Below are 11,179 nucleotides of genomic sequence, written 5' to 3' on the forward strand. Positions count from 1 at the left end.
AACCGAGCGATCACTTGTTTAGCGTTCATGTAAACACTACATTCAGATTCACCAATCGGAATGAATTCAGCTAGACTGAAACAAAAGGTGTGCATGTAAACAATGAATGGCGACCGCAGAAAGCAAAAGCCGAATCCCGGACATTTTGGACGATCTCGACGGCTGGACATGTCCGGGAAAAAGAGGATGGCATTGGAAATCAAACGCACTGGCACTGATCTGTGATAGGTCTGTTAGCGCATTAGGTCCAACCCCCTATGGGCAGGTTTGAAAGGGTGGGAACTAGTGCTTGTAGTCTCAACAGAAATCCGCCCCTCTTACACTTCCTCCGACAATGACGCAAAATGGCGATTTTTGCGTCATTGTGGGAGGAAGTGTAAGAGGTAAATACGGATTTCTCCCGTCTCAGGGGAAAATGAGAGAGTGTTGCACGACCATTCAATAGTATGACTGGGTTTCTAACAATGCAAAGCTTAATGCAAATGGGTGGAGTGTTCCTTTAAAAATCGTCAAAATAGAGTATGTATCAGAATCAGATGAAATGAAAGAAAGTACTTAAAAGTACAGATTCTTAGCGGAATGGCTGTAATCTCACAGCCTTTAAGTGCCAGATATATTTCTAAAACGAGATAAACTAGGGCGAGCTCTCCTGGGTAATATGATCCAGCTCTGACTCAATGTCACCAGCGGTGGCACTTCTTGGCACATTCACAGCGGTGCATCACCCTGCAGTTCTCTCACAGCGCAACCATGTGACTGTCAGAGCACAGAAGTTCTGGCAGGCCGCAATCACGCGAACTGTTGCTTGTGGACACGTTGTCACTGAATGACCATTTTGCAGAGTAAATGCTTGGTTTTTACTCTTTATGAAAAAACAGAAGACAGTCTATAAATGCCCGTTTCCACACTTAAAGTAGTAATAGCAGAAAAACATACCACAAACAAAATTGTATTATGGTTGCTATTCAGTTAATAAGGTGTTCTGAATGGCTTTTTGAACACAATCTCTATGATGTTCTAGTCCAGATATGGCCCAGGTCCCTCCAAAGCAACTCTATGGGATGTTATTTGCCCATTCTAGCGTTATGCTGACATCAAGAGAACCACAGATATTTTAAAAGACATTTTTAATACTTCAAGAACTTTTCCACAATGACCCACAGCATGAGCAGGACACCATGCCTAACATACTCTCTCTGCTGACCAGGTCAATTCAACACACTCACTAAATACCAGACGCGTCACCCCTACAAACAAACACCACAGGAGCAGAAGAATGTGCCATCATCAATCAAGTCACTGGCTACATGCTGTCATTTGGACATTGTAAAGGGCTGAAGAAAACGTGGAACCCAGAGGTTGTTTTCCAGAGAAAACGCTAACCAAACATTTCTTATTAGGCATGTCTGCACTGACTGATCAATTACAGAAGAAGAGAAGAAGAGACAAAAAAAAAAAGACTATACATGACCATTAATCCTGGAGGACCTACATAGTCTACATAGAAAGCATTTTAAAGGAACACTTCGACTTTTTGGGACTTTAGCTTATTCACCGTATCCCCCAGAGTTAGATAAGTCCATACATACCTTTTTCATCTCCGTGCGTGCTGTAAGTCTGTTTGACGCACCCACCGCTAGCCTAGCTTAGCACAAAGACTGGATGTAAATGGCTACAGCTAGCATACTAATCCCAATAAGTGACAAAATAACGCCAACATTTTCCTATTTACATGTTGTGATTTGTATAGTCACAGTGTGTACAAATAACAAGGTCATATGAGACAGCCATTTTTTAAACGTTTAAATACTGGGAACTATTTTCTCAGAAGGCGAAGCACTGCTACTTGGGCGGTGTGATTAGCGCACCACCCGAGAAGCACCGTGGTGAGGAGGAGCAGAGAGTTCGCTCAGAGTTGGAGTAATAGAGTCAGCAATTACTAGATAGTAAATGCAAAGTTTCAATCATGGGTGTTCGCTGTATTGTAAAGAGCTGCGACAATAAACAGGGGAGACCAGGTAATACCATGATGTTTCATAGAATTCCAACCAAAAACGCTGACCTGATGAATCAATGGCTACTTGCTCTGGATATAGATCCAAACACACCTGTAGACATCATCAAGGACATCATCGCATTTGCTCAGAACATTTCACTGAGGACGACTATTTTGAAAAAATGGAATTTGCCACACGGACCATGAAACGTGTGCTGAAGGATAAAGACAGTACAAAGTGGATCACCTGCGGCTGCGGTAAGTGTTCCGTTATGTTTTTAGATGACTAGCCTACTGTTACAGTGTCATTAGCTAGATGTAATGTAACCTTAGTGACACTATTACATGATAGGGTGCTCACTACTATTACAGTTGTTCCGAGAAGGGTCTGGCTGCAGACCTGCACTTGCACTCCCAGACATGCACGCTCAGACACCAGCGCTTCCTCTATTGGGTTAGTCACGTTGGTTTTGTTGACAGAACGGCGCTTCTCGGGTGCTGCGCTAATCACTCCGCCCAAGTAGCAGTGCTTCGCCTTTGAGAAAATAGTTCCCAGTATTTAAACGTTTAAAAAATGGCTGTGTCTCATATGACCTTGTTATTTGTACACACTGTGACTATACAAATCACAACATGTAAATAGGAAAATGTTGGCGTTATTTTGTCACTTATTGGGATAGGTATGCTAGCTGTAGCCATTTACATCCAGTCTTTGTGCTAAGCTAGGCTAGCAGTGGGTGCGTCAAACAGACTTACAGCACGCACAGAGATGAAAAAGGTATGTATGGACTTATCTAACTCTGGGGGATACGGTGAATAAGCTAAAGTCCCAAAAAGTCGAAGTGTTCCTTTAAGGAAACCTTGAGGAAGAACCTTCTGCTGCCTTCAAAAATACCTAATTTTGGCCAAATTACATCACATGTATCCTATGTGGAGCAGGCAATCCCATAATACATTGTAACAAGTAAAAGAAAATGTATCCAAGATGGCAGATGGGACCGGAAAAATGTCAACTTTAAATTCATTACACATTCATTCAACATTGAAACATGCTTTAAAGGGGTCATATAATGCCATTTTTGTACAAGCTAATATGATTCTTTAGGGTCTAAATTAAAAGTTTGTAATATACTTTAATTAAAAATTCTCATTAGTATTGTAAGAAAACACTCATTTTACTTGGTAAAAAACAGCTGTTTTCAGCACGCCGTTTAAGTGCATGTGTCTTTAAATGATAATGAGCTTTGCTCACCCCGCCCCTCTGTTCTGTGCGTACACCGTTTGTAACACAATAACCATAACGCGTTGTTCATTATAAACGTGGGATTATGAATTATATTGAGAACGTCGTACATAGAAAACATGCCGTAATGTACCCTGAGTGTAAACAGCCGCATTCATCGTGAAGCTTGCAGCAAACGATTTGCAAATATTAATATAAATATTAATATAAAGGTTAATAAAACGTTACACTCACTTCTTCTTCTGGAGGTGCAGCAGGAACACGAATAGTTGGTACCGATCCTTTTTTCAGGAGCAGCTTCTTAGCAAAACCAGCTTTATACTGACCCTCGTTTGTAAAGCAGTCTGGTGTGTGAAATGATTCGCGCAAACATGAAAGAATTGACATTGATCGTGGGAAATATTCCCTTCGAAAACAAAACTCAGCCACCTCGTCTTCAGCGGTTCGGATTTAGGAACATCAAAATGACTGCTGTGTTCCTTATTACACCCAAGAACAGAACACCACAATCGCTTAGACGCCATTCTGCTCATAGACAGTGCTCCAGCGCATCAACAATGACCGCGCGGACTATGATTGACAGCTCGCTCACGAGCGAGGGCGGGTCTGTGTTGAAACGCTGCTGTCAATCAACAATCGTGGGAGGGGCATCGATTTTGTGACGTCACAAAATCGAACGCCTTGATTTGAGATGGGGGAAAACATATAAGGAGATTTTAAAAAAAAACACTGGATTGATTTTTATCATTTTATGATGGTTGTGTACAGGCACTGCCAACACACATTTCAGTACAATCAACTTGTAAAAGTGCATGTACCATTATATGACCCCTTTAAGAGTAGGCTAGTTATTTTCGCTATATAACTGGCTATCGAGATAATTAACAAACTATTACTGGACTATTAACTTTTAGCTCATCTACTGTTCATGGCAGAGCAAAAGTTGAATATAATTTTGCTAGTAAAGTTAACTATACATAAACATTGATTAACGCGCATAAATTGAGCTCATCAAACATGTCCAACAGATGCTCAAAAGCACTTGCTTGACAAGCGAGAACCAACCTCATTGGTTGTCATGCATCAAGCAAGCATGTTTCAGCTTCCGTTTATCATATTTGATGATATCTAGGTATTAGGGCTGCACAATATTGAAAACAATTGACATTGGGATATTTTGTTTTTCTGCGATATGAAAACAGTTTTACCAGATGAATAACTATTTGGAAAAAAATGTTTGATTTTAAAGGGGAGTGAATCTGCATAGAAAATAATAAACAAATTACAAACTTATAAATACAACAGAACAAAGATACAAATGAAGTAAATAGTGCTTTAGCCTAAGTCTAACAACATTCAGACAGAGAAAGTGAATAATCAAAAATAACACTACATAGTCTTAAAGGGTTAGTTCACCCAAAAATGAAAATTCTGTCAGTAATTACTCACCCTCATGTTGTTCCAACCCCGTAAGACTTTCGTTCATCTTCGGAACACAAATTAAGATATTTTTGATGAAATCTGAGAGCTGGATCACTCCTCCTGCAGGCTTATGGACACCTTAACTTGCTGGCCCAGAAAATGTATTAAAGACATTGTTAACATAGTCCAAGTGACTCCAGTGGCTCAATCTTAACGACGAGAATACTTTTTGTGCACAAAAACAAACAAAAATAACGACTTTATTCCACTTTTCATTTCCTTCTCTCTGGACCTCGAGTTTTTTTTACGTAGTGTAATAGCGTTTCACGTCACCACGTATCACACACATGACCAGAGTCGCCCAATAGTGAGCCTACGTGGTGACGTGAAACAGACGCGCTACGCTTAAACACTACATAAAAAGACTCGAGGTCCAGAGAGAAGGAAATGAAAAGTGGAATAAAGTCGTTATTTTTGTTTGTTTTTGCGCACAAAAAGTATTCTAGTCGCTTTATAAACTTAAGATTGAGCCACTGGAGTCACTTGGACTATATTAACAATGTCTTTAATACATTTTCTGGGCCAGCAAGTTAAGGTGTTCATAAGCCTGCAGGAGGAGTGAGCCGAAGATGAACGAAAGTCTTACGGGGTTGGAACAACATGAGGGTGAGTAATTACTGACAGAATTTTCATTTTTGGGTGAACTAACCCTTTAACTGTATAAGTTAAATATAATTAGTCTACAAAAGTGATTTTCTCTTTAAATTTTGTTGTTTGATTAACATAAATGACAGAGTTGCGGGTATATTAGGCTGCTGTCACTTTAAGACCGAAGGCATGGATTCAATATAATAATCTGTTTTCTTTCTCAATTTTTTACGATCACGTAAGCCATAAGCAACTGTGTTTACTGTGGACACTCTGACATAATTTTGCACCTGTGTCTGTTCAAGCACAAATAGACGAGAAAGAGAATTCCGTGTCCAAATTGAGTTCTTTTCCGCGTCTTCGTGCGCTCAAATGGTTTAAAAAACATAAAACACGTTCAAATGATAAACTTTCACTCTATGATGGTTAAACAAGTGCGTTTCGAACCGTGGTGCATGATACGTATGGACCACGTATCAACTACAATCCCTATACTTGACATCGCACATCCTGCACGGTGACGGATGTGGATGCAATATCTTGATTTGTGTTTCGAACACTGGAATGACATTAGGGTGAGAAAATTATTAGATGAACTAACCCTTAAAACTATCAACATTTTTATAGCTACAACTAGCTACCTGAACAAAAACATTGTTTAATGAAGCTTCTGAAGCAAACTTTATCACCCCCTTGAGTATGGAGGTTTGCTATCACCAATTATGTTCAAATGTATGCTGCATGTTTGCAATGATTGTCCAAGTATTCACACTTGTGTACTTGCATAGCTCACTACCTTATAAGCCAATATACAGTACTATATCCCGTTAATGTGTACAAATGAAGAAAAAACAGTAGGAAAAAGGACAAAGCTGCAACAATCATCAAGTATCTTAGCTGAAACATCAGTTGATACAAGAACACCCACCACTTGCTCCTTCTAAGCATTGTCTCTGCAAACACACTGATAAGAGAGGCAGCTGAAGAGCACAAGCCACAGATCAGAATTACAGCGTAATCAAGTCATCCCAGAAGCACATACAAAGCCTCCATCTATACAAGCTATATGTCCTGTGGCTGCCATGAGTTTCCTGATGTCATACTGACGCTCATTCTACGACAAGTGAAGAGAAAAGTCATCCACAAGCCAGCAAAAGAAACTGTCACTGTGTTTGTCAAAGTGTGCACACGATTTATTAGATGTAGATGTGACACATTGCTACATTTAGAAATAATTAATGACTGTAAATGCATACAAAATAAAAAAGGACAATGTACCTGAGTAAATAATCCTGTAGCACTGAATGACAGCTCTGTGCCTTTACAATTCCAGCTTTCCAGTTTTGGTTTCGATCCAATTAGCCAGATAAATACACGTTCATGCGTTATTGCTACCCAGAAAAAGCAGCAGAAGCAAAACTCCCAAGATCTTCCAGTAATCTCCAGCGCTTCATGTGTGAGTGGAAGTGATGTATATGTGAGATCTCGACTGCTCTGCTCTCAGCACAAACTCTGCTGTATCTGCAAATGACCCCCTCCTCTCTCCTTCATGTTCTTTCTCTTTATGGCTCTCCGTAACCCTCTCCTCTTGTCTCCTCCCCCGGCACACACACACTTATTCCAGCACACTCAAGCGCTCCACCCTGTGGCTGCACAGAATTTTGCCCCGCGGTATTTGTTAATATACACTACCGTCAAAACTTTGGGGTCAGTACTAAGATTTCCTTTTTAAAGAAAATGTTGGCGTTACTTCTATTCAACAAGGACAACTTAAAATGAATCAAAATTGACAGTAAAGCCATTTATAATGCAATAAAAGATTTGAGTCAAATAAATGCTGTTCTTTTGAACTTTCAATTCATCAAAAAATCCTGAAAATAAATGTATCACAGTTCGGACAAAAATATTAAGCAGCACAAGTTTTTTCAACATTGAGATTAATTAGAAGTGTTTCTTGAGCACCAAATTAGCATATTAGAATGATTTCCGAAGGATCATGTGACACTGAAGACTAGAGTAATGAAGCTGAAAATCACAGGAATTTGCACGATATGCAGACAAAAAATATATATATCATGGCTATGAATTAAGAATTTGTTCACAAATTAATCATTCTTTTGGGACACGTTAAACCAATTCGTTCCATCGTTTTGAACTACTGAACAAATTATTATATTCGAATAATTGACTTAAAATGAGGTAACAAAAGAGTGTGACATATTAGTAAGTCGTGGGAACGAATTGTTCATTTGGGGCCACGATATAAATATATTTTGTCCGCATCTCGTGCAGGCATCCGTAGCAATTTATTATAATTTAAAATATATTAAAATACAAAACAATTACTTTAAACTGCAAAAAATATTTCACAACTTCAGTAACCGAAACTACACATAAATCAAAATCAGAAGCGTTATATACAAAACAAATAGGCCTAATGAAAGAGACGATTAAAAAAGAGAGGAACAAAAAAGATAAAAGTGTACATGAGGGTGACCTTCCATTCTTCTGCTGCAGCTTTTGTCTTGTTCTTATTTCATCCGCAATAAAAGAGACAAAACAAACATACCTCTCCCGCACGGATGTGTTTGCATTAGGCATGATTTGGTTTCTGTCCTATACTGTCTGTCCAACACAGTACTGGCTCAGTCCAGTTTAGCCTGATTTCATAGCTCAAAAAACTCAGCAAGGCATAAGCTTTGGTACTCTGACCAGAAAAAAACATCTGATCTAGACGTGACCTGAATTCAGTCAGAATGTCATTAATGGGAAAAAAAAGAAATTACTCGATCACATAGCAAAAACCTCTGAGCACATGGTTTACTTTGAGTAATAAAAAAGCAGATCCTAAAAGAGAACCGGCTCGAATCTATGGAAGCTTGTTTCTGCCACAAAATAAAAAAAACTAAATGATAATTGTGACTTTTTATCTCACAATTGCGAGTTTACATCTCGCAATTCTGACTTTATTTCTCAGAATTGCGAGATACAAAGTCAGAATTGCGTGAAATAAAGTCGCAATTGCGTGTTATAAAGTCAGAATTGCGAGATATAAAGTCAGAATTGCGTGAAATAGTCACAATTGCGTGTTATAAAGTCACAATTGCGTGTTATAAAGTCAGAATTCTGACTTTTTTTCTCGCATTTGCGACTTTATATCACACAGTTCTGACTTTATAACACGCGATTGGGAGATATAAAGTCAGAATTGCATGATATAAAGTCGCAATTGCGTGTTATAAAGTCAGAATTGTGAGATAAACTATTCTGAGGTAAAAAAAAAAAAAAAAAAAAAAGTCTGTCTTTTTTCCCCCCTTAGAATTGGACTTTATATCTCACAATTGTGAGTTTATATCTCACAGTTCTGAGAAAATATGTCAGAATTGTGAGATATAAAGTCGCAATTGCGTGTTATAAAGTCAGAATTGCGTGATATAAAGTCGCAACTGCGAGAAAAAAAGTCAGAATTCTGACTTTATAACACGCAATTGCGACTTTATATCTCGCAATTCTGACTTTGTATCTCGCAATTCTGAGAAATAAAGTCAGAATTGCGAGATGTAAACTCGCAATTGTGAGATAAAAAGTCACAATTATCATTTACATTTCTTTATTTTGTGGCGGAAACAAGCTTCCATACGAATCAGGCCTTTCCTAATCTAGAGAACTTGATTTGGGGTCGCACCAAGTAAAGCCACTGTTGACCTGGATATACAGGGTAAGAGTACGGATGGAAAGAGGATTGGTCTCAACCACCCATTGCTGAATGCCCAGATTCACAATGTAGGGACATAAATAAATAAATAAATGCCAAACAGTTACAGATAAAAAATGTTTTACTAAATTTGATTTATTCAATGAACATGTGACTATTACTGAACAAACTATGTTACTAGATGCAAATAAAGTTGTATGGAAAACTGCAGCTGAAATTAAGCCCCCTTTAATTGCTTCCTTTCTTATCCAGAAATACTGTATATTGGAATAGGAATAAAACATATAAATGCATTATTAAAATGAATAATAAAGCGACAAATTCTGTAACAAACGGTTTTAGTTTGGCAGGCAACATATGAGGACAAGTTTCATTCATCTCAAATGAGTCTATTATAGCAGTCAGTAGTGTCACTGTGCTATTTTCAGAACGGTTTGTCTCATATAGGAGACTGAGGGGCTCTGTCTCAGCACATGCTTAACTCTCATCTGAATGAACAAAAGGGAGAGAAGCAAAGAGTAAAAACACATTTTAATCAAGCCCTATTAATCCCCTATTTTCTTTCATTTTGATGGATGGATGGATGGATGGATGGATGGATGGATGGATGGATGGATGGATGGATGGATGGATGGATGGATGGATGGATGGATGGATGGATGGATGGATGGATGGATGGATGGATGGATGGATGGAGCACCAAAAGTGTTCTTTAACGAGCCAAAGAGAGCGCGTCACACCTCTCTTTATAAACGCATTGGTTGCCAATTGCCTTGAATTGAATTCGCATCAAATTCAAGGCACTGATGTTTGCCTACAGAACATCTACAGGCTCTGCACTCCTATACCTAAACTCACTACTTCAGACTTATGAGCCCCTCCAGAAGCTTGCGCTCTGCATGTGAACTGCGCCTTGTGGTGCCATCCCAAAGAGACATGACCTTGACTGTTCCGAGCTGGTGGAATGACCTGCCGAACTCAATCCGAGCTGCTGAGGTTTTAGCCATTTTCAAGAAACGCCTGAAGATGCATAATTTTCATCAACCTATTAATACTAAAACTTACTATTCTAAAAACCCCTCATTTTCTACATGATAAATTATGTATTGAGTTTAACAAAAATGAACCTACTGGCATCCAATATCAATAGGTCAAGTGAGAGTGCCTCCATCCGCTGGGTCATTAAAGTTTACCGAATCATGGTAGAGGTCAGGTCAGCTTGAGTGGGATTGTTTTAATGTGCCCCTTGCAAAGTGTTAATTATATACAAATATAGAAATGTTATCCATTTTACAGAAATATAAACTTCTAATGAATATGCTACTGTTTTCAATGCCATTCCCTCTGGAGTGTCTTTACTGTTGCAAGGGAATACATTTCCATTGCCATGTACTTGCCAACAGACACAAGAAATGTATGCTGTTCTATAGAGCAACAGAAAAAAAAAATACTTATAAAATCAGAGCTCTCTTTCAGGGAGAGATAATAAAAATTCCTTGTGTAACAGACTACCATATTGGAATAATATTGTAGAGAATTTACCCTGGGAGAAAGTATGGTCTTTGCCACTTATGAGGCAAATATATATATAGTATATATATTTATTTATTATATTTATATTTATCGGGCATTTACGTGCATCTGCATCATCATATATATAGCAAATATATATATATATAGCCAATAAAGTAATAGAAATAACATTTAAATGAATTAAATTCAATTTAAATTAACAAAAATGTTACCCAACCAAAGCCTTTGACCTTAATTGTTGACATTAATATGACATTGAAGTGAATTGCTGCTTTTGTCACTCTTCTGAGGAAGATGTCATTCACTAGTTTTGGCAATGCACCCACACAGAGAAATTATGGACCCGATGTTTATCCGATCTTACTTTGTAAGTGACTTTTCCTTCTGTTTTAAAGATGTTTTCTTTGGATTGTTTGACAACGCAAAAGAAAATATAGGGAAATATTAAATAATTCATTAAAAAACTAAATTTCACATACATTTATGTTTATAGCCTAAACATGTGTTTATTTGTTTATAAACAAAAATGTAACGTTACTGGCTATAACTCTCATTTCTCTATTCATAGATGATCTAGACAAGTAACACAATTTCATCCCTTGAGTCTTCTGAAGGTGTACAT

The 11,179-nt window shown here is 38.1% G+C and overlaps 1 protein-coding gene across 5 annotated transcripts in view; it reads right to left on the reverse strand.

Annotated features, from left to right (window-relative positions):
* Window positions 1–11,179, reverse strand: part of cyth1b (cytohesin 1b) — a 71,848-nt gene that overhangs the window by 26,513 nt on the left and 34,156 nt on the right. Inside the window, exon 1 of one of the 5 annotated variants that reach the window (XM_081392883.1) lies at window positions 6,588–6,629. The exons of the other annotated variants lie outside the window; for them this stretch is intronic. The gene's annotated coding sequence lies outside the window, so the exon portion shown is untranslated. Of the gene's footprint in view, window positions 1–6,587; window positions 6,630–11,179 lie in introns of those variants that run through there. 5 annotated transcript variants of the gene reach the window in all.

Source organism: Scardinius erythrophthalmus (genome assembly GCF_964197995.2).
Source record: "Scardinius erythrophthalmus genome assembly, chromosome: 18".
Taxonomy (NCBI): domain Eukaryota; kingdom Metazoa; phylum Chordata; class Actinopteri; order Cypriniformes; family Leuciscidae; genus Scardinius; species Scardinius erythrophthalmus.